The sequence below is a fragment of the Saimiri boliviensis genome, chromosome 7, assembly GCF_048565385.1.
Source record: "Saimiri boliviensis isolate mSaiBol1 chromosome 7, mSaiBol1.pri, whole genome shotgun sequence".
Taxonomy (NCBI): domain Eukaryota; kingdom Metazoa; phylum Chordata; class Mammalia; order Primates; family Cebidae; genus Saimiri; species Saimiri boliviensis.
In genome coordinates this window covers 53,488,857-53,516,064 of record NC_133455.1, presented here as the reverse complement: position 1 = coordinate 53,516,064, position 27,208 = coordinate 53,488,857, and the positions used below count along the sequence as shown (strand labels likewise).

At 32.7% G+C, this 27,208-nt stretch overlaps 1 pseudogene; it reads right to left on the bottom strand.

Annotated features, from left to right (window-relative positions):
• The window catches only part of LOC101040024 (ras-related protein Ral-A-like), a 31,860-nt pseudogene extending 29,250 nt beyond the window's left edge, over positions 1 to 2,610 (bottom strand).
• Between the last annotated feature and the right edge of the window lie 24,598 nt (positions 2,611 to 27,208).

The window sequence follows — 27,208 nt, the reverse complement described above, 5'->3', positions numbered from 1 at the left end:
TATAAAAGAAGTTATTCTTATAAAGATTTTTCTTTTATCTTTTTACGTAATAGCTTGTTTTCGTTTCTATGTGTGCCTGTTTATTGTAATTTGCTATCTTTTTCAGTGATCTCAATTGCAATGACTTCTTTCTATGTCAAAAGAGGATATTAATAAATTTAGGACCATTGTTTATAACTTAGATTTGCCAAAAGGTCAATACATTCTTTTCTGCAAAAATATAATTGCATGTTTATATTAAGAAAGGATGAATTAACATATGCAAATCCGATGACATTTTTACTGGAGATCTTGCTGCATAACTCTATTATTTTAATCTACTTAAAGTGAAGTTTGTCCTGTTGTTTAAGTTCTAATATGATTGCTAAGCAAGGACCTTGGCTTAAGAAGTACTCTTGGGAATATAATTCAGAGATTCTGTGAATAAATTTTTATCATTAACTTTGCCAAGTCACAATATAAATCTTTTTTTTTTTTTTTTTTTTTTTTTTTGAGACGGAGTTTCGCTCTCGTTACCCAGGCTGGAGTGCAATGGCGCGATCTCGGCTCACCGCAACCTCCGCCTCCTGGGCTCAGGCAATTCTCCTGCCTCAGCCTCCTGAGTAGCTGGGATTACAGGCACGCACCACCATGCCCAGCTAGTTTTTTGTATTTTTAGTAGAGACGGGGTTTCACCATGTTGACCAGGATGGTCTCGATCTCTCGATCTCGTGATCCACCCGCCTCGGCCTCCCAAAGTGCTGGGATTACAGGCTTGAGCCACCGCGCCCGGCCCTCACAATATAAATCTTATCATAACTTCTCTCCATGGTGGAGTAGAATGATCTGGAAATTTCCTGCCAAGGTAAAACTGTAGGCCAAGAACTCCCTAACTTCTAGTTTGCCCCAGCATGAGCCAGCCTGAGATGCACAGAACCACTAAGATGTTGAAGGTGTTAACTGTCAGGGAGAGAGCTGAAAGCCATCGTAAAACACCTAAGCATGGCTTGAATATTACTTCTAAGCAAAATACAAAAGGTGCTTGGCCTAATCAGAAAGTACTGTCTTGTCAAGTTTGAAGACTCCAAAAATGAGTTACCAGAGTCAATTTAGAATCCAGGAAAAGACACCTAAACTGTGAGCAATTAGGAAGATTTTTATATTTTTTTTACTATATTCCTTCAACAGTCAATATGAAAGAAACAGGCTTGCATTGCTTGTTTGGAGAATCTCACTCTTTATTAATGTCCTTATTAACCTAAGTGCTTACTATATAAGCATTGTATGAAGTTATACATACAGCAATAAACCAGTAGAACGATAGAAAGAAAATGTATGATTCTAAACTAAGGTTATCTCTGAAGTCTGTCAATTATACATTTTCTTATTCCCCTAGATGAGGAGACACTATTACTTATAATTATATTATTTAGTTACTGGAAAGAACAGAAAGATCTAGACGTAAGGTTCAAAATCATAATTAGATGGTTCCTTGCAGTGAGCTGAGTAATCCATAATAATTTGATACAAACTGACATTTGGCTAAACCTGTGACAAAGAAAAAAAAAACTTTCACTGGAAAATAAGTAAATAATCTCCTAGGATCTTGAAGTATCGGCGAAAATTATAGGGTTTCTGGCTGAAGATAAACTGATAAGTGCTACAGTACTTTCCTTCAGACTTTCAGCAAGCCCACAATCTACAGCAGTCCCTAGCACTCCTTTTATTTTGCCCTATCACTGGCTTTTCTTTTCTTTTTTTTTTTTAAACTCCCCAGTGACTGCAGACATTTTTCTTAACAGGTGATTTTTCAATGAAATGTCATTTTGGCTTTGTGAGTATCCTTAGTGGCGTGTACCAAATGACTCATTTCATTTGTGACCAGAGCCAAATTCAAATTTAATTTTCCAGAGGGGACAAGTTAATGTATAACCTATTGTGCCACCTGGCATCTTAAATTAAATTTCCTGAACTGTTTCACTGAGAACAGAATCAGATATATTGTTGTGTAAAGGCATTTTCAAGTGTCAGTTGTGACTTCAATCACTTTTATAGTAATATATATAACCTTTTTGTTATAACTAATAAATAGTAAATACCCAAGATTCTTAATTTTGTAAATAACAATTATTTGGCTGCATGGAATTCCAATTGCCTATATGTTGAACATTACAGAAATACTAGAAGTTTTCACTTGGACTTTCATTAAGAATAATATATCCAAATGATGTGTTTTATGAAAACAAACTTTGAGTGAAATTTTAAAGTCAAAACCAAACAACTTTAATTCCAAGGATTTCAAAGCCCATGTTCTTTCCACCACATATTAGAGTTGCAGTTATTTTGTTAATTTTTATGGAATGTGTGTATATCATTAAGTTAAACACAGAGAAAAGCATTTTAGACCATATCAAAATGGCATCTAGACACAAAGCCCTGGTAATATTTTATATGTTCAGGTTAAAAAATGAAGTAATATTCTATAAGGATCCTGTGTATATGAAATTCTGATTTACTAAGGCCACTTTTTGTCTGGAGTAGGCTGACATGTCACCATAACACAATAATCATCTCTAGCATAATATATATCCTGTAACTTACCAATTTACATTCCAGTAGCAACTTGCTCATTTTTGTCCAAATATTTAATTTTTCTCTATATGTTTGACTAAGCCCAAAATTAGCCATTTCAAATAGCTAACAAATATTACAGTTTTTTAAAATTAATTAAATAAGATTTGAATTTATGAATAAAATATTTTCTTTATTCTTATTTCAGAAGCAGTACTCCTTTCCTTATTCTTAATTGGAAGTTAAGACTACAGATTCTGAGTTAGACCAACCTTCAAATTCCATGTAAGCCATTTGTTTGCTGGGTAAACTTGGAAGATAATAATAATGATTTCATTGGCCAATTATGAGAATTAGGCAATTTCATTTGACTAAAGCACTTCAAACAATACCTGCACATAGTGAATATTCCAAAAACATCGAGAAATACCTGTCTATAATACTTGATTTCTAGTGTATTTATTTTCTCTTTTCCTTCCTTTTTATTTTTCTGACAAGTGATAAATAATAATTATAAAAAATTAGAATTTACAAAAAATAAAACTTGTGACATCTCCATCTAAGCACATATACTATAAATATTTGGGAGTGTTGCTTCTTTCTTTAAATTTTATTTTAGGTTCAGGGGTTCACATGTGGTTTGTTATATAGGTAAACTTGTGTCATGGGAGTTTGGTGTACAAATTATTGTATCACCCAGGTACTAAGCCTAGTACCCAATAGTTAGTTTTTCTGATCCTATTTCTCCTCCCACCCTCAACCCTCAACTATGCCCTGGCATCTGCTATTCCCTTCTTTGTGTCCATATGTACTCAATGTTTAGCTCCCACTTCTAAGTGAAAAAATGTCATATTTGGTATTCTGTTCCTGTAGTTGTTTACCAAGTTTAATGGCCTCCAGCTCCAAGCATTTCCTTCAAAGAACATGATCTTCTTCTTTGTTATGGCTGCACAATATTCCATCTTGTGTATGTACCACATTTTCTTTATCCAGTCTACCGTTGATGGGTATTCAGGTTGATTCCATGTCTTCGTCATTGTGAATAGTGCTGCAGTAAACATACACATGCATGTGCCTTTATGATACAGCAATTTATATTCCTCTGGGTATATACCCAGGAATTAGATTGCTAGATTGAATGGTAGTTCCATTTTTAGTTCTTAGAGGAATCACCTCACTGCTTTCAATAATAGTTGAACTAATTTACATGCCCACCAGCAGCGTATAAGTGTTCCCTCTTCTCCACAACCTCATCAGCATCTGTTTTTATTTTATTTTATTGTCTACTTAATAATAGCTATTTTGACAGGTTGAGATGTTGTCTTCTTGTGGTTTTGATTCTATTTCTCTAATGATTAGCAATATTGAGCATTTTCATATACTTTTTGGCCACATATATGTCTTATTTTAAAGTGTCTGTTCCTGTGCTTTGTCTGCTTTTCAATGGGGTTGTTTAATTTTCATTTGTAAATTGTTTAAGTTCTTTGTAAATTCTGGATATCAGATCTTTGTCAGATGCATAGTTTGCAAGTATATTCTTCCCTTCTGTCTGTTTGCTCTGTTGGTAGTTTCTTTTACTGTGCAGAAGCTCTTTAGTTTAATTAGATCCCATTTGTCAATTTTCTTTTGTTGCAATTACTTTTGGTGCATTCATCATGAAATCTTTGCCAGTTTCTATGTCAAAAATGATACTACCTAGGTTATCTCCCAGGGTTTTTATAGTGAGGGGTTTTACATTTAATCTTTAATTCATCTTGAGTTGATTTTCATAGATGTTGTAAAAAAGGTGTCCGGTTTCAATCTTCTGCAAATAGCTATCCAGTTATCCCAGCCCTATGTTTTGCATAGGGGGGCCTTTTTCCCATTGCTTGTTTTATCAACTTTGTCAAAGATCAGATAGTTGTAGGTGTATGGCATTAGTTCTGGGTTCTCTTTTCTGTTCTGTTAGTCTATGTGTCAATTTTTGTATCAGTACCATGCCATTTTGGTTACTGCAGCCCTGTAGTATAATTTGAAGTTGGGTAACATAAAGCCTCCAGGTTTGTTCTTTTGATTACCTAGGCTATTCTCTTTTCTCTTTTTTGGTTCCATTTGTATTTTATAATAGTTTTTTCTAATTCTGTGAAGAATGCCATTGTAGTTTGATAGGAATAGCATTGAATCTGTACATTGCTTTGGGCAGTATAGCCATTATAATCATATTGATTCTTCCTATTCATGAGCATGGAATGTTTGCCCTTTTTTTGTGTATCATCATTGATTTCTTGAACAGTGTTTTATGATTCTTCTTGTAGGGATCTTTTACTTCCCTAGTTAATTGCATTCCTAGGTATTTTATTCTTTTTATGACAATTGTCACTGGGATTATGTTCTTGATTTGGCTCTTGGTTTTGATGCTGATAATGTGTAGGAATGCTACTAATTTCTGTATGTTGATCTTGTATCCTGAAACTTTGCTGAAGTTGTCAGCTGAAGTAGCTTTTGAGCAGAGATGTTGGAGTTTTCTAGATACAGAAACGTGTCACCAGCAAACAGGGATAGTTTGACTTTTTCTCATCCTATTTGAATGCCTTTTATTTTGTTCTCTTGCCTGATTGCTCTGGTCCGGACCTTCCAATACTCTGTTGAATAGAAGTGGTGAGAGAAAGCATCCTTGTCTTGTGCTGGTTTTCAAAGGGAATGATTTCAGCTTTTCCCCATTTGGTATGATGAGGGTTGTGGGTTTGTCGTAGTTCTTATTATTTCAAATCTGTTCCTTCACTACCTAGGTTATTGAAGGTTTTTAACATGAAAGGATGTTGAATTGTATCAAAAGCCTTTTTTGCATCTATTGAGATAATCATGTGCTTTTTTTTTAAGTTTTGTTTCTGTGATGAATCATATTTATTGATTTGTGTATATTAAACCAACCTTGCATCCCAGGAATAAAGCCTACTTGATCATGTTGGATAAGCTTTTGATGTGCTGCTAGATCTGATGCTAGTGTTTTGCTTAGTATTTTTACATCAATGTTCATCAAGAACATTGGCCTGAAGTTTTATTTATTTCCTGTATCTCTGCCAGGTTTTGGTATCAGGATAATTCTGGCCTCATAGAATGAGTTGGGAGGGTGTCTCTTCTCCTCAATTTTTTGGAATAGTAAGTATCAGTAGGAATGGTACCAGATCTTCATTGCACTTCTGGTAATATTTGACTGTGAATCTGTCTGCCATTTTTTTGGTTGGCAGACTACTTATTACTGATTCAATTTCAGAACTCAATGTTTGTTGAGGGACTAAATTTCTTCCTGGTTTTTCCTAGGAGTGCATACATACACTGTTATGATCATATTGCAAGTACAATTCTTAGTCTTATCTTATTCATATTACAACAACAACAAAATATTTTCTAAGAGACATAGAGACATCATTTTAAATATCTACATAATGGTTTAAATTATTAATATATAGTAAGTTATCTACATTTCTATTGTAGAGCATTTAATTTATTTTTATCTTTTTATCATTATAGTTAGTGTCATGATTCAATCATTCACCAACTAAGAGTCTTCTCTAGCCAAGTGATGTAGTAGAAAACAAAAGATGGAAAATCCCGACCTTTTAGAAATGAGTATTTTGACTGGGGAAGAAATAATACAGACAGAGAGAAAATGTCTATATACATATAAAGAAATGTCATGGGCTACAAAAATACTAAGTCAAGACATAGATATAAAAGGTGATGGGGAGGCTCTCTTTTAGATGGGTGAATTTGGAAGGCTTCTTTGAGGAGGAGATATTTGAACAGACACCAAAATGCAATCCTGATGAATTATGTTAGTGCATAAAATGTGTCATATAAGTCTTTTTGAACATATGTACATTTATGCATAGATTAAAAATCAATAGGTGCAAAAATCCTAAATATTTTTATGCCATATCCTAAAGTCACTCCCCAGGAAGCATTAATGTAAGAAAATCAATAACGTGGTAACAGCAAAATAAACATATTTGACTCACTGGTTGATAAGATGACCAGGTTCAAAATATGGCTCAGAGAGTTACATGATTACTCAGGCCAATTTTCTTGTCTGGCAGGTTACAAGTCATAGATCTGAAAAGAAATTTTGGCTTTGTATTTCTCAGCAAAATCTACAACACCTATTTATAAAAAATATGATCAACATCCATGGATGTGATTCTAACAGGCTGATCTGCTTGGATTCAAACTACTGGCAACAGCATATCTACATATTATTATACTTATAAAACAATCTAAAATTTTCTGTGGAACCTCAGTAGACAGAAACCTGTTATATTCAGCAATCTGTAACCTGCAAAGAATTTCTTCTGACAGTCAGGGTGCATAATAGAGGCTGCCTTTGCTTAGAATTTTACATAATCACTGACAGTCAGCCTTCCTGCAGAAGTTGCCATATTCAGCACTATAGCCCTTTGATCATAATGCAGTAGGACACATGTCAGAAAATATATTTCTATAAAGTGAAATAAATCTTTTTCTTTAACCCAGAAATGACTATAAACATTACCTTCATGGAAATTTCACTCATATGCATATATTCAGCATCTGTAAGGAGAACACCGAATGACAATTAGGTAGTGGTGTTTTTAATTGAAGACAAGATTAAACCTTACTTAGCAGATTCTTACATAGCACAAGCTCATAACTTTCGTCTGTATGCTATAGTAAAAACATGACCCTTTGACCTCAAAGCATTTGAGGTTTTTAAATTTTTCTTCGGCTGAAAGAAAAAGTGAAATTAATTTGGGTAAATTCTCTCGATGAGAGAAATTCATACAATATTTATATATCTGTTCTATTCTTTAGTAGTGTGTTTATATATTTACACGTAAAACCCAGTATTTCTTTTTTAGTTTTTTTGTTTACAATATGGCACTATAGAAGCTCAAAAAACCTAAACAAAGCCTTAGGTGCATATACAAGGCTCAAATTGGAGATACAATGGGTAAGACCGGGCGATGGTAAGAAAGAGGAAAAGCAATGAAATGAGAACATAACTAAAAACCCTAGAGAAGAATTTGTGATAAGAATGGGTAGATAAAGCCCAGGCCTGGTGGCTCATACCTGTAATCCCAGCACTTTGGAACGCCAAGGCTGATGGATCACATGAGACCAGGAGTTCAAGACCAGACTGGCCAACATAGTGAAATCCTAGTCTCTATTAAAAATACAGAAAATCAGCTAGGCATGATGGTGCACATCTGTAATTCCAGCTACTTGGGAGGTTCAGGCATAAGAATTGATTGAACTCAGTAGGCAGGGATTGCAGTGAACTGAGTTCGGGTCACTGCACTCCTGCCTGGGTAGCAGAGTAAGACTCTGTCTCAAAAAAATAAAAAGTAATTGATTAATTAAAAAAAGAGAATGGGTAGATAAGAATCAGAAGTACCATGAGAAGGAGAAAGCAGAGAAGGAGGTAGGTAGAAAAAAGAGACATAAAGTCTTTTTTCTCAATAGATAGAAATAGAATCAAGGAGAAAGTGTAGAGAAAAGAAGCGTCTAGAGAGGATTATATCAGCCCTCAACAAAAAGGAGCTCTCAGAAAGGGCAAAAGGAGAAAGTTAGAGGCAAAGGAAGATAAATTCCAAGATTGAAAGTTGCAGAATGCCACTGCAACTAGGGATGGATAGATAGACAGACAGATAAGACAGACAGACAGATAGATAGAATGCCACTACAACCGGGGATGGATCGATCGATAGATAGATAGATAGATAGATAGATAGATAGATAGATAGATAGATAGACAGACAGACTATCTCATAAGGATACACAAATATTTCAGAGAACACAATGTGTGGAAGTTCAACCAGGTCTTTCCAAGAGCTAACACCAGGACTGGAAAGCTGAAAATGTCCAGATCTTTTCTTACAGTCTTAATTTTATGGATTGTTCCCTTCTTCTCCTTCTGTGGATTGGCTTCTAGTTAGAAGTTTTGTTTTCTCACCATTGCGAGTTTTTATCTACTTAGTACAATTAACATCAGAGACTCGCTAGGATTCTGAATTTTTTTTTTTTTTTTTTTTTTTTTTTTTTTGAGACGGAGTTTTCGCTCTTGTTACCCAGGCTGGAGTGCAATGGCGCGATCTCGGCTCACCACAACCTCCGCCTCCTAGGTTCAAGCAATTCTCCTGCCTTAGCCTCCTGAGTAGCTGGGATTACAGGCACGCGCCACCATGCCCAGCTAATTTTTGTATTTTTAGTCGAGACGGGGTTTCACCATGTTGACCAGGATGGTCTCGATCGCTTGACCTCGTGATCCACCCGCTTCGGCCTCCCAAAGTGCTGGGATTACAGGCTTGAGCCACCGCGCCCGGCAGGATTCTGAATTTAATCCTAGAATATCAAGGGAATTTGATCCAGTTGTATCAAGAATCCACCTTTGGTACAGTGGGTTTAATCTGCCTTCACTAGGGAGTTAAAATTAAATTGAGATTAATTAACCTCCCACCTATTAATTGTGGGAGAGTTCCCAGGGAAGTAAACCATGAAATAAAAAAGTTTAAAGATGTCAACTTCTTAAAAGTAAAGATAATTACTTTAAAAATAAATGAAAGAAGAATGCCTATAAGTCGGTAATGTAAAAGTAGTTATGAGAGTAAAAACAGAGGAAGAAATAATGGGAGGGAAGGAATATTATGTTAAATGGGAATCTTTCGAATTACAACCAGAGTGCTTCATATTAACATCTGTGTTGGTAAAAATGTTATAATATCATGAAAAGTTAGTCTAGCTCTACGTTCTTAGGGAGAACAGAATGTCAACTTATGAATTCACATAATTTAACCTTCTACAACTAATACCTATTGAGGGCAAGGATTAAGCCTTAACTGTTTTTATGCCAGCACTTCACAAATTTCCAGGCACTTAATCAGTGATTGTGGAGTTAATGTACCTCATAGTCAAGGTGAAGGTAAAAAAGTTTAGTTAGAAGTATAATCATGAATTTATTCATATCTGTAAATAAACTAAGAATGTACTGTAAGGTATTTCTAGAAAACAGGAAGATTGATGATATTAAATCATACACTGTTAAGACTTCGATGCTATCTACTGATTCAATAAATTACATATTCATTAAAAAATAACTATGTGTCTTCTTTTTACCATGCTCATTTTTTCCCAAACTTGCAAGAATATCCATTAGGAAAAATGTGAATAGAATGGCCAATTTGATATACCTGATGCTCAGAATGCTCTAGGTTATGTTTCTTGAGGGAGCCCGATAAAGAATGTCCTTCCCTTCCTGGATCTTGAACAAACTGGGGAGCAAGATAAGAGACCAGCATGTGGAGAACCAAAATTTCTCCTTTATTATTGACAAAGTTTGAGGAAGGATAAAATGGGGTTTTGGAAAGAAAAAATTAAAAAAAAGATAGAAAAACAGAAATGAGAGAGACATAAAGAAAGTTTAGGATTAGAAGAAATTCAGCTAAAAATACATATAAAATTTTGGAAAGAGGTAGAAAAAGAAAAATAAATCAGTAGGCTTAGGATGTTGACTGATTTTTCCTAATGGCCTCCAGGGCAACTCCTCAAGAACCCAGAGGCAGAAATATCATTTGACCCAGTAATCCCATTACTGGGTATATACCCAAAGGAATATAATTCATTCTATCATAAAGGTACATGCATGCATGTTTGTTGCAGTACTCTTTACATAGCAAAGGCATGGCATCAACCCAAACTAAATGCCCATCAGTGATAGGATAAAGAAAGCATGCTATATATATGCCATGGAAAACTAAGCAGTCATTGAAAGAAATGAGTTAATGTCCTTTGCATTGACATGGATGGAACTGGAAGCCATTATCCTCGGCAAACTAACACGGGAACAGAAAACCAAATACCGCCAGTTCTCACTTATTAGAGGGAAGTGAATAATAAGAACACATGGACTTCTCACTTATTAGTGGGAGGTGAATGATAAGAACACATGGATGCATGCAAGTGAACAGCATATACTGGGGCCCGTGGGAAGGTGGGGAATGGGAAGAGGGAGAGTAGCAGGAAGAATAGCTAACGGATACTGGGCTTTATACCCAGGTGATGGAATGATCCGTGCAACAAACCACTGAGGCACATGTTTGCCTGTGTAATAAACCTGCACATCCTGCACATGTACCTCTGAACTTAAAATAATAGTTGGAGAAAAAAGAACCTGCGTAATGCAAGGAAAATGAAAGAAAATGAAAAGGTGTTTTACTATGTTGTAGTGGAGCATGTGTTTTTACATCTTTTAATTTTTTTCAAAAGAAGTGACTAGAGAATGGCAGTAAGCAGAAAAAGAGAAAAGACACGACAAAGAAAAAGAAAATGATGAACATTACAAAGAAATTGAAATAATTACTAATTATAATTAGAGATGGGCTTAGTTATTCGGTTAAAAATCAAAGCAGTTCTCAGAGGAACATGTATAGCTTCAAATGTTTATGTTTAAAAAAAAAAAAGTAATGATGATAAATTCGAGGCCAAGTCTTTACTACTTTCTCCTTCCTTCTGCTTCCCTTTCGGATGGCCACAGATGCATCTGTTTCATGGTTTCTCCCTGAGGTCTCAGCTCTCTCTGGACAGCCTTCACAGCAACGGGAACCAGGGAGCTTGACTCCTTACAGGTGGTAGTTGTTTCCTGATGCTGTGGAACTGCAGATTTTCTCAGCTTCCCTGTATGGCCTTTCAAGCCTTTCAACCTTTGCAGCTACTTGGCTCTTTGAAATTTCTGCTGTTGACCTACTTGGCACACACTCTAGTTTTGCTGACTGGATCCTTACAGATAGAAGAAGGATTTTCCGCAATTATTTTCCCCCCAAACCCCACAAAATAGTCCACAGGTGATTGTAAAATTCAACACATTAAAATGTATATATCTGTTTATCAAAAACGGTGAAAATAAAAGACAAAAATGACAAGATATATGTAACACATATAAATGGTTAGTACCCCAGATATGTATAAACATCTATAATAAGCCAAGTTAGTAACAATATAAGAAAATGCCATCGATAGATAGGGGAATTCTAACCAAACATTTTTTGAATGGCCCATAAATATATCATAAGCTTAAGTCTATTAGTAATCAAGAAAATACAAAATAAAATAGCATCATTTTTACTCTCTAGATAGAAAAAAAAAATTTACTCTCCCAGTATTAACTGTTGACAAGGAAGAAAAGCAACCTGAAAATTATTATACAGTGCTGGAGGCAGTACAAACTGGTTTAACCAATTTCAAAAACAATTTAACATTATCTAGTATGTACCCTCAGTCCAGTGTTTCCCAATTTTTAGAAGTACATACTCAAAAAAATCCTCCATGCTTGCAATAAAAAAATGTGTAAGATTGTTCCCAACAACAACATAGCAGTGGCACAAAAAAGCAAATGTACATTATTTGAGAATGACACAATACATCAGGGTATATTCACATAATCAAGTAACATACAGCAGAAAATAAATGATTTACAGTAACACTCAATCGTATGAACTGATCTCAGCAACCCAAAATCGAGTAGCAAAAATAAATTATAAAATGATAGAGAAGAAATTCAATTATATAAAGTTGTACAAAATTTTTTAATGTACAATTAAAACGTATTATTTAATGATATGAAGATGCGGTAAGCTGTAAAGAAAACTATAAAGATGTAGGCAGCAACTTCTGGGAAGTCGTTATCCTTGATAACGAGGGGAATGTAGTGGCTTGGGTAGAGGATGGGCATACAGAAAGCCTTAAATGTAATATTATTTGTTTTGGTCAACTAAACTAGTATATAAAAATTAGATGATAGTTTCATTGTATATTATTATAATTTATGTATGCTTATAAATATTTATCTGTATCTATGCAACAGATCCCAAAAAGTTTTTTAAAATGGCATAAAATTGCCAACTTATGCTAATAATTAAATTCTAAAATTCTTCATACATTAATGTGAGTTATTAAACATAATTATTCAATAATTCACTAATATTGGACATCATATACTTGTACCAAACATCCTCTCCTGTATAAATTAGGAAAGATATAGTATTTACAATCAGTGTCATTGTGGCTATTTATAAATATATATTATATATCGTGTTTATATTATATATTTACAATTCAGAAAATGTCTATAGTGTCTTCTAAAATCTAAAATAAGTAACATTTCTTAAGTTAAAAAATATTCTGTCAGTAAAAGATTTAAAATGCTGGTCCTCTTTATGTTAGCAACATTAAAAATATAATTTTATAATAGTTGAACTTTACATACAGACAAATTTATCTTGAGGTAATGAACTCACATTTTATTTAACTTCTTGCTCATTTTTAATCCCAAATAAGTTTAAGGAATTCCTATTTATACACTGTAACCCTTTTTCTGAGTTACTTCTTTTAAGGAAATGCCAAACTTACATATAAAAGTCACAGTAAAATATTCCAGAGCTTAATCTTTGAAACTGATTCACTTGTTTTTATTGATGTGAGGTGGACTAAAAGCTATACTGACATTCAGGGTTGCAAGTTTTATTTTCTTGCAGGATTGCCTTCATGGCAAGAGAAATAAGTGAACTGCATATCTTAACACATAAAGAAAAAAGTCATCATTTTATGAGCTATTTTAATATTTATCTGATTATGAAATAATTAAAATTTAGTAATTTGTTGAAATGCCTAAACTTCTACATGTCTTCAAAAACTAAAATTATGTTATGTTTCACTGGAATGTTTCCTCTGTTGCAATGCTTCCTGAAACGTTTTTTTTCTACTTTCTTCTCCATTCCCCATATAGTATGCAACTTAGCCAGTAGCAGTTCTCTTATTTTAAATAGAAAAACATGAGTATCAAGGGGTTCTTCATTTTAATGTCAGATTGTGCCAATTGATACCAATACCAATTTATGTTTTTTAATTATAACTGAGCAATTTTCCAAGTTCAACTAAAAGCACTTATTCTAACCCTTGTCTTTATTTTTCTATTCTTACACTTCTTAAACAATTTACCAGTATCAGTATCTTCCACTTTATGTTATTAAGTGAAATTAAGTAATAAATGTACATAGCATAATTACTTGATGATGCTCAATATGTTATAATTTTATTATTGATTCCAATGCTGAAAATAGTGGAGGTTTGTTTATCTGGGAGTCTAAATAAAGAGTGCATAGTATCAGGTATCATAATCATGCAGACTTTTCTAGTCTATGAAGTGAGGGGAAAATATAAATTAATCATACTATTTACATCACTTTTAAACTTGGAAACATATAGGAAAGACATTTATGTGAATGGTATGTTCAACAAGGAAATGAAATGAATATTTACTGTTTATAATAACATAAGGTTATTTTCTAATATATGAGAAAGCTTATTAAAGAATATGCCTAAAGATCTTACAGTAGAAAATTTTTTTCACAATCAATTTTAATTAGAAAACTTCCCACAATCCAATTGGAAGGGAAGCAAAAGAAGTGAACTTCTAAAGTGTTATATGTTCGAGAACAATGAAATCCCTTCCGTCCAAGCCTTAACAAGCATTTTTGAGACTATAAAATAGTACACTGTTGGCATACTTTAAGAATGAACTTCTAGTTACACAGAAGATTGGCATGTATGTGTTTCTCCATCTTTCTTCGAATCATATCAAACATAAAATATGCCTTATTTGTATAATCCTGTAAATAAAAAACTTGTAAATCCAGAGGGTTTGCAATAGTTTAAGTTAAAAATAACTTTAAAATGTCTCAGAAGTAAATGATTTAAACTCTAATTTGGATTTAAGAGCTGCTTAGCTGTACAGAGCTTCCACAGGTGCTGAACAATACAATTTTGAAAGCACATAAAAAATTTGGAGGAATCGAAGATGATTAAGAGGTGGAAAAGTAATACTGGTAAGAGGAAATTAAAGGAAGAGGGTTATAATGTAAAAAAAAGAAAAAGAAAAAAGAAAAATAGAAGTAGTAATTCCTTTACATACATTGTTTGTTTAAATTTGTAGAAACTGAGGCAATATGCTGATACTTTATTGGGTAGGGGTATCTCTACTATTATGTCCTGAAAAAGTATCAGACATTAACCATAGGGTTAGAGAAGACAGATTTAGTATAAAATTGTTTCAGTAAATTTCCTGTAACTGTAAACAGCTTGCCTTTTTTTTTTTTTTTTTTTTTTTTTTTTTTAAGACAGAGTTTTGTTTTGTTGCCCAGTCTGGAGTGCAGTGGCACCATCTCGTCTCACTGCAACTTCTGTCTACCAGGTTCAAGCAATTCTCTTGTCTCAGGCTCCCAAGCAGCTGGGACTACAGGCGTGTGCCACCACATCTATCTAATTTTTATATTTTTAGTAGAGACAGCATTTCACCATATTAGCCAGGCTGGTCTTGAACTCCTTACCTCATGATCCACCTGCCTCAGCCCTCCAAAAAGTGCTGGGATTACAAGTGTGAGCCACTGCGCCTGGCCAAAACTTTCTTAAAAAAAAAAAAAAAGTTCAATCTGGCACCTCATCAATATTGAAATGAAGTTATATTTCAAGGATCTCTCAATCCCTTTTAACTCATGAGCTCATGACCATCAAAAGCAATATTTTTAATACAAAAACATACAAATGTTATTCTCTTTTTCCACTGTCTCCTTCTGAGAACATGGAATAATTTGTCTTTTTAAGTTTTTTATTATTAAAATTTATATAAAATAAAAAGTTTACCATCTTCTCTATTTTAAGGTATACAATCTAGGGGCATTTAATGTCTTAATAATATTGTCCAATCACCCCCACCGCCTCGTTCCAGAAGACCTTTGTCACCTCACAAAGAAACCCATACCCACAAGCAATCACTCTCCGTGGATTGTCTCTTCCCCAACAACCCTTGACAAATATTAATATGCTTTGTGTCTCTACGGATTTAACTATTCTGGCTATTTTATCTAAGTAGAACCATGTAATATGTACCCTTTTGTGTCTGGCATCATTTACTTAGCATAATGTTTTCAAGGTTCATTTATTTTATAGCATTCACCAGTACTTTATTTTCTTTATATATATAAAACATTCTATCATTTGTTTATGCCACATTTTATCTGTTCATCAGTTGATGGACATTTGAGTTGTTTCCACATTTTGACTATTGGAAATAGTACTGCTATGAATATACAATATAGAATTTTTTGTTTAAACACTTGTGCTCTATTCTTTGGAGTATGTATCTACAAGTGGAAATGCTGGGTCACATAGTACTTGCATGTTTTACTTCTCGGTTTTCCACAGCAGCTACACCATTTGACACGCCCACCAGAAATACATATAAAGGTTAATATTTCTCCACATCCTCATCAACACTTATTTTCATTTCTTAAATGATTATAGTCACCCTAGTGGCTCTGAATATCACTGTGGTTTTATTTCTCCCTAATGACTAATGACATTGAGGAGTTTTCATGTACCTGTTGGACATTTATGTATTTTCGTTGAAAACAATGTCTACTGACATTTGCCAACGTTTTAATTGGGTTGTTTTTATTTTCATTGGTGATATGCAAATGTTCTTTACATATAGAAATATTTCATTTTATTGCATTTTGCAGATGTTGCTTCTTCTATTTGTCTCTTCTTTTCTTTCTTTCTTTTTTTTTTTTTTTAACAAATTGAAGGTTCATAGCAACCCTGAGTCAAGCAAGTCTACCAGACCCATTTTTTTTCCCAACATGTGCTCATTTTTTGTCTCTAGGTCACATTTTAATAATTTGTACAATATTTTAAATGCTTTCATTGTTATATCTTGTTATAGTAATCTGTGATCATTGATATTTAATGTTACTGTAGTAACTGTTTTGAGGTACCACAAATCTCAGCAATCTTCACTGATAAATATTGTGTGTGTTCTGACTGCTCCACCAATTGACTGTTCCCCTGATTCGCTCCCTCTTCTCAAACCTCCCTGTTCTCTCAGACAGAACAATATTATAGTTACACGAAGTAATTAATATTCTGACACTGGCATCTAAACGTTTAAGCAAAAAGAAGAGTCATGTGTCTTTCATTTTAAATCAAAAGCCAGCAATGATTAAACTTAGTATGAAAGACATGTTGGAAGCCAAGCTAGGTCAAAACTAGGCCTCTTGTGCTGTGAATGCCAAGGAAATGTTCCTGAAGAAAATTAAATGTGCTACTCTAGTAAACACATAAATTATAAGAAAGTGAAACTATTTCGTTACTAATATGGAGAAAGTTTTAGTGGTCTGAATATAAGATCAAACCACCCTCAACATTCCTTTAAGCCAAAGTGTAATACAGAGTAAGGTCCTAACTCTTCAATTCTATGAAAGACGAGAGAGGTGTGGAAGCTGAAGAAAAAAAAGTTTGAAACTAATAGAGGTTGGTTTATGAGGTTTAATAAAGGAAGTTGTCTCTATAACATTGAAAAACAAGGTTAAGCAGCAAGTGTTGATGGAGAAGCTGAAGCAAGTTTTCCAGAAGACTTAACTAACGTATTTGATGAAGGTGGCCACGCTAAAAAGTGTGTCTTTCATATAAATGAATCAAACAGCCTTATATTGGAAGAAGATGTCATCTAAGACTTTCACAGCTACAGAGATTTCTATACCTGGCTTCAAAGTTTCAAAAGACAGGCTGACTCTGGTTAGAGACTAATGCAGCTGGTGACTTTAGCTGAAGTCAATACTCATTTACCATTCCAAAAAGCATAGGTCCTCTAAGAATGATGCTTTATAAATGGAACAACAAAGCCTAGATGACAGCACATATGTTTACAGCATGGTTTATTGAGTATTTTAAGCCAACTGTTGAGACCTACTGCTCAGAAGAAAAGAATCCATTCAAAATTTTATTGTTCATTGACAATGTGTCTGGTCCCTCAAGAGCTCTAATGGAGATGTATAAGGAAATTAATATGTTTTCATGCCTGCTAACACAACACCCATTCTGCAGCCCATAGATTAAGGAGTAATTTTGACTTTAAAGCCTTATTATTTAAAGCATACAATTTGTAAGGCTATTGCTGGCACAGAATGTGGTTCTTCTGATGGAACTGAGCACATAACTTAAAAACTTTTCTGGAAAGGATTCACCATTCTAGATGCCATTAGCAGCAATAGTGATTTGTAGGAGGTGATCGAGATATCAAGATTAACAGGAATTTAGAAGAAATTAATTCTAACATTTATGGATAATTGAAGGGTTCAAGACTTCAGTGGAGGAAGCCACTGCAGATGTGGGGAAAATAGCAAGTAACTAGCATTAGGAATGAAGTCTAAGATGTGATTAAATTCCTCCAATATCATGATAAAAATTTAACAGATGAGGAGTTGCTTTTCATAAGTAGCACAGAAAGTGGTTTCTTGAGGTGGAATATGTGCCACTTGAAGATGCTGTGAGCATTATTGAAATAACAACAAAGGATTTAGAATGTTACATAATCTGAGTTGATAGGGAAGTGGCAGGTTTTGATGACTGATTTCTGATTTTGAAAGAAGTACTACTGTGGGTAAAATGATACTAAATATGATGGTATAATACAGAGAAGTTTTTCTTGAAAAGTAAATTTAGTCAATCTGGCAAACTTCATTCTTGTCTTATTTATTTATTTTTTTATTTTATTTTGCATGATTGGCCTTTCTTCTTCTTCTTCTTCTTCTTCTTCTTCTTCTTCTTCTTCTTCTTCTTCTTTTTTTTTTTTTTTTTTTTCTATATTCACTTTGGTAGTACATTGTTCAAGAGTTTTTCAGCTATGGAAGTAAGGGATATTGGCTTGTGTTCTTATGATAGCTTTGGCTTTTTAACAGGTTGGGCACATGGAATGAATTAGAAAGTATTCCCTCCTTTTCTAATTTCTGGAAGAGTTCAAAAAGAATTGGAGTTTATTTTTCCCTAAAATTTTGGTAGAATTAACCCATAGAATGATCTACTCTGGCACTTTTCTTTATTGGGAGGTTTTGTAGGGATATTTTACATTGTTTTAATTTGCAATTTCCCAAACATAAATGCTTTCAGCACTTCTTAATGTACTAAACATAGTCTTTTGTGACATGTCTGTTGAAATCTGTTCCTCATTTTTTTAAATTGCTTAACTGTATTTTTATTATTGGGTTTTAGGAATTGTTCATATCTCTTGGATACCAGTGTAATTTGCCTATTCAATTCCTTAAGTATCTTTTGAAGAGATTTTTAACATTGGTAAAGTCTAATTTGTCAATCTTTTCCTTTAATAGTTATTATTTTATGTGTTCTACACATCTAAGAACTCTTTAAAAGCTTTGGATTTCAGTCTTTTGTCAGATATGTACAGTATAAATGATTTATCTCAGTTTGCAATGTGCTTTTAAAATCTTTCAATAGTGTTTTCTGATGAACAGAAGTTCTTAATTTAACAAAGTTCATTATGTCAGTTTTTCCATTAATGCTTAGTTATTTCCATTTAAGAAATGTTTGCCTATCTCTACCTTGTGAAGATATTCTTCTCTTTGTTACACCAGAAGATTTACTGTTTAACTTTCACATTTAGGTCTATGTTTCAATTCCAATTATCCAATTAGATACATACATCCAATTGGTTTAGTATTATGTATTAAACTTAAATTATTTTCTCCCACTGAATTGTAGATGTGCCTTTGTTATTAACCAGATGACTGTACACTTATGTGGGAGTGTTTCTGGACTCTGCTTTCAAATCTATTGGATTATTCACATATTCTTTTACCAGTAACAGTTATGATTACTACAGGTATATAATAAATCCTTATTATTAGTATAAGATCTTCAATTCTGTTAAAGTTCTTCAAGAATTTTATGGCTAATATAAGACCTTTAGAGCTCCATATACATTTTTAATCAGTTTGTCAATTTACATTAAAATTGGTATTTAATTGTGCTATAAATCATCATGAGGGAAATTTATATTTACTCCTCTAATACAAAAATTGGATATTTTTTCCATTTACTCAGATTTTCTTAATTTTTTCTCAGCAATGTTTATAATATTTAATGAAGATGTCATAACCATCTTAGGTTTATTTCTAGGTATTTAATATTCTTTGATGTTATTTTAAATACTATCATTTCAAATTTTATTTGTAATTATCTGATTCCAATATAGAGAGAAGTTATCTAATTTACATATTGATCATTTATCCAGAAAATTTGGTTAAGTTTATTTATTAAATACCATTTATCCTTTTAAAAAAATTTTTGCATACAAAAAAATGTAATTTGCAAATAACATATTGATTTACTCATTATTCATAAACACACAGACACACACACAAATTTCTGTGTGAATGTAATTAGATGTGAATTTTATTTTCCAGAATCTCCTCCTATGTATGATATAAATAGAGAGTTGATTCAGCATTACTTGTGTAATATTTGAAAGACAGAAATGAAGTTGCACTGAAGGTCCTCATACTCAGGTGTGATATCAGACAGACATTGACAAATGTATAACATAAAGAAACTCGGAAGTTTACACATTTTCCTTGCATCTCTCCATCCTATACCCAGTTCATCTTCCTAATAATGCCCTCAGACCCATAACCACACCCTTGAATGCAGACCCACAAAGACACAACCACTTTCTGTAAATCTCTCTGTAAGTTTTGTGTGTGAGATCATTACTAAATGCTAAGTTTACAATCATGAAGAACAGTTAACTTAAACCTCTAACTATTTTGTAAAAAAGCAAACAAACAACAAAATGTATTCTCAGGCATTCAGAAGAAAAAATTTTAATATGTAGAAAGGATATAAAATAGGTTTATATTTTATGATGGGTTGCCTGGAAAACAAGGATCAAAACTAGAGGAAGTATATAAGGAAATAGTTGTTTCAGATAAATCTGAAGAAAACAACACTATTATTAAATCATAAACTATTTTATATTTAAAAATGAATTTTCCTTCAACTTCTAGAGACATTAACAATGTGAACTGTTTAATTTTAGCACTATTAAGTATGTAATTTGCAAACATATAAATTGCTACAACATATTTTAAAGTACTATATAACAGTTAAAATCTTACACATTAAATTTGAGATTAAAATATACCTCATTGTATTAATGACATTTAATTTCCAGATCAATTATTTTTATGTTTTAAAAACTGCTCAGTTTAAATAAAAATACAAACACATGAATTGTTCAGCTAGGAAACCCACACATAAGCAGAGAAATAAGAAAATTTTGAAAATAATAAAACAATTGTAAGCAATACTCATTGAATAGATGATATGAAGTTCTTAATTCTTTTATCACGAATGTTTACATTAGACATGCCAAGACATTTGGGGTAATTTTGATAAAATGCTTAAGAAAGCTTCTCACTCATAGGTGGGTGTTGAACAATGAGAACACATGGACACAGGGAGGGGAGCACTACACACTGGGGTCTGTTGGGGGGAAATGGGGAGGGATGAGGGGTGGGGAGGTGGGGAGAGATAGTATGGGAAGAAATGACAGATATAGGTGAGGGGGAGAAAGGCAGCAAATCACACTGCCATGTGTGTACCTATGCAACAATCTTACATGTTCTTCACATGTACCCCAAAACCTAAAATGCAATAAAAATTTTTTTTAAAAAAAGAAAGCTGTATCTTGAAGATATATTTTAATAAGATAAAACCATAGAAATCTTAATTGTATGCACCTAAATTTTTAATAAAGTTATTCTTTGACCAACAAATACCTAACCTATAGTCTTAGGAATAGACAGCAAAACAAAGTTAATTTCCCAAATTTTAGACCAATTCAAACTCATTTGAACCACCATTTTTACTAGTTCTTTGCAACATGTCCTCTGAATTTTCTTTCAATTCACACCATATTCATTCTCATTGACCTAGTTAACCTTCTCCTAATCAATTCCAAAATCATCTGGTCTGTTAGATATGCCCAGAATCAGCTCCCCATCTGATCCCCCCAACACCAGAATGTCAAATTCTTACTATTTAAGCTAACAACACCACAGTTTTTTCTTCCTTTGGGAAAAGCTTTTCTGATCATTAAATTGAAATGGCTGCCTTTGCCTAGTTACACCTAGTTGTGGTTTTTAAAATTGTTTTACTGGCATGATCTGAAACTATTCCTAGCTACTTCATTCTGGATTTTGCCTGCCATCAACAGTGTGCTCTAACCCTCCCAATGTAGACAATACAGAAGCAAACTAGGTAAAGCAATAGACATAACATCAGTAGAACCAAGTTACACTCCTATACCCTTAATTGCTCTGAAATGTTTATCATGCCTTTTAAACAATCTGATTCTTAATTTCATCCTCTGTAAAGTGGGACCAATGGAAATGAGATCAGAAGGCAATGAGAATAAGATGATATGTGTACAAATATTCTATAACATACAAAGTATTCCCATTCTAAAACATGCCAATTTTGAAAATATTTTTGAAATATTCTGACATATCGCACTGATGTTTTTCTCCTGCAGAAGCAATATTAGATATAGTGGTTAGGAATAGTTAATATGAATTATTATTATTAACATTTAGGTATATAACAGATTCTATAGACCTTTGTGAATTCTCTAGAGGAGCATTATGACAATCCCTCTCTCTGTCTCTCTACCTCTACCCCCATATATATATTATGTGTGTGTTTATATATATAAATATATAATAAGTGACCATCTTACAAATAAACTTTTCATAAAAATATATTGTTTATTATAAAGGTACCTGTTTTTTTCTTTATATAAAATTATGATCTAAGAAGTTTTCACAAACAGGGTTAATGTTGAGATATAAGTATTCTACCTTATTGCTAAAAATTGTATACCAGAATAGTACAAATGGCAAGAGACTTTTTTTCTTATTCTGTTCCATGAATTTGATCACAAATAAACAACCTCTTCAAAGTGTAATCTCTAACCTGTACCTAATTCTCAGAGCTGAATATTTTTGATCTATGCAACATTGTCATATCTCCTTTCCACAGGCAATTTAAACTTCACGATTTCCACATTGAACTGACATTATTTTTAAAATGTACTTTTTCTGTATTTGCACCCTTAATTAATAACTAATTTAAAATTTTCAATTAACTGACTCAGAAATCTGGTATCCTCTTATATTTCTCCTTTATCACTTCTGCCCTCAGACCTGGAGAAGTCTTAATTTTATCTGTCAAATATCTCCCTAATGTGTTCCATCTTATCCATTTATTATCACTGACTTTATTAAGCCCACATACCTGCTGAGGCTAAGGGCCAGTACACTTTTCTTGTAAAAGATCAAAAGGTAAATATTTTAGGATTTGGAGGACATATAACCTCTGTACCAATTACCTACTTCTGCTGTTGCACCCTGAAAGCAGCCATAGACAAAACATTAACAGTGGGTGCTGTTAGGTTTCACAAAATTTTATTTACAAAAAGAGAAAGTCAGCCCTCAGACTGAGATCCTTGAAGTGGTAATTCATGTCTAATCCTGTAATCTTCTTCTCAATTCCATATTCTACATTTTATTTTCTTCATTGAAAAGAATCTGTCTGTATTTCTCTCTTTTAGTGGTTCTTTATTACTTATAGATGCTGAAGGTTTGTCCCTCAAAATACAAGTCCTGGGTAAAATTTCAAATTTATTTTGAGAACCCTGGTATTCTCAACTCGAGTTCTAAAGTTGCTAAAGTAATAGCAGTTCTTGGCTCCTTACTAATGGATTTGGTAAACATTTATTAAGTACATATTATTTGTCAGCAAGGACTATCTTCTTTCGTGTGAATCTCTCTCTAGACTGAACACCTGGGGTGTGTCAATCTGGTAGGCCAAATGTGCCTCCTTCAGTTCCTTTGTCAGTTTCACTTAAGGGCTTCACATTTTTATTTATTTCTTAATTTTTTTAATCTTACCAATGTTTCATTTTCAGTTCTTGATTTTCCATCACTATGTATTTGATCTAGTTTAGCACTTCAATGCTCACTCATAGTTAGTGGAACCTAAAATGCATATTTCTGGTTTAAATTTTTGCTTTAGTTTCAATTTTGTATTTATGACTGTCACATAAAAACCCTTTAAAGACATCTCCAACTGAACATACCCAAAACCTGAGCCATTAGCTTCGTTTCTTATCTTAACACTATTAAATCAATTACCTAAAGATTCTCAGTTGAATGTAATAAAGACTACATCTTAAGGGTGACAGGAATACTCATCCAAATTTGAAACTCAACTTTTATTTATTTCAGCTCATTAATACATTAAGATGAACACCCCCTGTTCTATCCACCTATCAGAGGAAAAGGTAAATTCTCTGTGGATAAATATTTTTTGAGGTTCTACATTTTTAATAAAAAATGTGATGCATTCTAAAGAAATATAATATCAAGGTATGCTGAGAGAAAAAAAAATGAATGACAACAATCCAAGGTTAAAAAAAATAAAAGAAAAAGTAGGAACACAAAGATATTCACAACTGATACAAATATTATAATTAATGGTTAAGCATTTTAAAAATAATCATAATTGATAGTCAAGGAAATTAAAAAGGGGAGCATGAACATATAGGAAAGGTGTGATAAAATAGAATTAGTCTTTGAAAATGAATGAAATGGATGTTCTAGAACTGAAAAATACAATAATTAAATTAAGTATATTTTATGGATTGAACAACAGATTAAATAGAGTAGAAGATAGAAATTGTAAATAAGAATTAAATTTAATGTAATTCCAAAGAGAAAATAAAGACTGCATATAGAGAGAAAAAGAACAGAAAATACAGAAAGACTATAATACAGAGGTAGAGCACAGTAAAAATGGTCTAGCATATATATAATGGGAGTCCCAGAACAAGAGAAGGTTAAAAAATACAAAGCAATATATAAAGATATCGTGAGTGTAAAATTTTCAAAACTGAGGAAAGGTACTAAGCCATAGATTAAGGAAGCTCTGTAAACACAAAGTAGGACAAATCAGTGGAAACTACAATTGAATTAAGTTTATAAAATTACTGTAAAACAAAAACAAAAACAAATTTAGAAGTGACCAGAGTGAAAAAGAAACATTTCAAGAACAACAATAAAATAGATAACTTCTCAACAGAAAACAATAAAACAAAATATTTAAATGCTGATAGAAAATAACTGACAGCAGAATACTAAAGCCTGTGAAAACATTAATTAAAATGAAGGCAAATATGAAAAACCCTTACTTCTAGACGTGACAAAAGAATGAGTTCCCAACTTGCATTCTGTTCATACAACACTAGAAAACTGGACAAAATACATGAAGTAACTATTTTCAAATAGTAAACAAGAAATACATAATTACATTACCTAAAATAGGGAAAGAAAAGTGTTACAATCATCCTGAAATTCTGCCTTGCACTTTCTGCACTGCAGTTTAGAAAGGAGAAACTGAAGCAGAACATGTAAGTCTGCTGAGCTGCAAAGACAGAGACAAACTCAAATCACCTTTGGATTTGTCTGACTCAAAAGAGACCAGTTTGGACAGTCAGAAGCAGCTGAAATTAACAGGAAAGGTTACTGGAAACGGCACCAAACAGAAAAAGAACAGAGATCCTGAAGTCAGCATAGAGATTATTCTGATTCTTTGGCTGAAAACTAAGATCCACATGATGGAAAAAGGGACCTTTCCTGAGGGTGTGAACTCAACAGCTCACATAGGACTGACATAATCAGTTTCTGACCTTCTCAAGTGGGGGAGCCTTCCTGAACACACGATGCATTTAGTAGAGACCTCAGAGATGTCATGCCGTAGGAAGAAAGCTACTATAATCCTATAGTAAAGGCTACTCTAGATACAATCTAATGAAGCTGAAAGAAGCCTTAAAATGAATAAATTAATCTTAGATAAATTAATCTTCATGCCAGTATAAAATTCAATACATTTCAAAAAGAAAGACAACACCACTCAGGTGCTCAGCAATATAATATTCACAGTGCCCTGTATTTTTCTTTCAATAATCAGGAAGAAAATCAGTTAATAGAAAAATAACAGAAATAACAGAGACGATAAAATTAGCAACAAGGACTTCAAAAGAGTTATAGTAAGTTCAAGTATTGGTAAACATACACATAACAGAGAAAGAGATAGAAGATAGGAAACAAAACAACATTCTGAAGTTGAAGGCCCAATATCCAAAAGGAAAATTGAAAGGATAAATAAGTATCAAATAAGATACTGAGAAGAAAAGAACAGTGTATAAAGTGACATAGCAACAAAATTATCAACACCCATACTGAAACAAAAAGAAAAAGTTAAATATCTGAGTTTTGGTTAACTGTGAGAATATTAAGTCTAACATATGTGTAAGAGAAATCTTTCTTTAAAAGGAAATGGGTTTAAGGTGGGCAGAAGAAATATTTTAATGATTAATGGCCCTGATTATAGATTGAAACTCTAAATCCATACATTAAAAAGACTCAATGAATCCAGCCAAAATAAACAAACGAACAAACAAAAAACCCGCACACACAAAAATTATACTGCCCTTGGTAAAAACAAATGATAAATACTAAACCCTAAAAGCAGTCAGACATGAGAGACTATACATGGCATAGTTTGCAGGGGGGCAGATGATGAAAAATTACTTAAATGTGTACAATGCATGTTATTCAGGTGATGGATACACTAAAAACCCAGCCACTACCACCTCAAAAAATATCCATGTAACAAAATTGCATTTGTATCCATTACATTTATACAAATAGGAAAAATGAAAACATTTTATGAAGGTCAACAAAGAAAAGAAGTTCCACCCACTTCTATCAAAACCAATGCAAACTATAAAATAATAGAATAAGGCTCTAAAGGACTGAGAAAAACCACATATATTTATCAGTCTAAAATTCCATGTTCAGTGAAAATATTCTTGAAAAATTAAGAATACTTTAAAGATATTTTTCAACAAACTAATGCTCAATTTGTGAACAGCTGACCTGTACTAACACAAATGTGATGAGATGTTTTTCAAGCTTTTAGAAATATGAACCCAAATGAAAATACAGAATTGCAGAAAACAATAAAGTAAAACAGAAAAAAAAATGTGGGTAAAGATAAATGAATATTGTAAAACATTAATAATAATAACCTATGTGTTCTAAATCTTTGCATAATTATAAATGAATTGCTACAATTCTACTAAAGGTGTCCTAAGGACAAATAAAGTTGAACATTCCTATTTTGTAGCATTATTGAAAATCTGGTAAATATAAAATATATAATGCATATTAGATTGTAGTAAGCAAAGAATAAATGTTCTATAAAGCAATCACTAAAAGAATAGTAAGAATAATGCCTAAATAGCAAGCAAATAGATAGAAATAAAACAATAAACATTTTGTTTTCCACAGAAAAAAAAATAAGGAAAAAATAGGAAAAAATTTTTAAGGTAAATATAGATTAAAATGTATACATAATTACATTAAATATAAATGGATTAAACCCTTAGAATATTTTTTAAATTGGACAGAAATAAATATGTACATGTAGCAAAGCATATATTAAACGTAACAGCATACATGGAATGAAAGTAAAAATATGGAAAAAATATATACCAATAAAGTATTAACCAAAAGAAAGTTGGTGATATTACATGATTTTTTTATATTACATAATTATTAAGCAAAGTAGATATAACATTGCTAACAAAAATAGTTATATTTCATAATTCAAAAAAGGA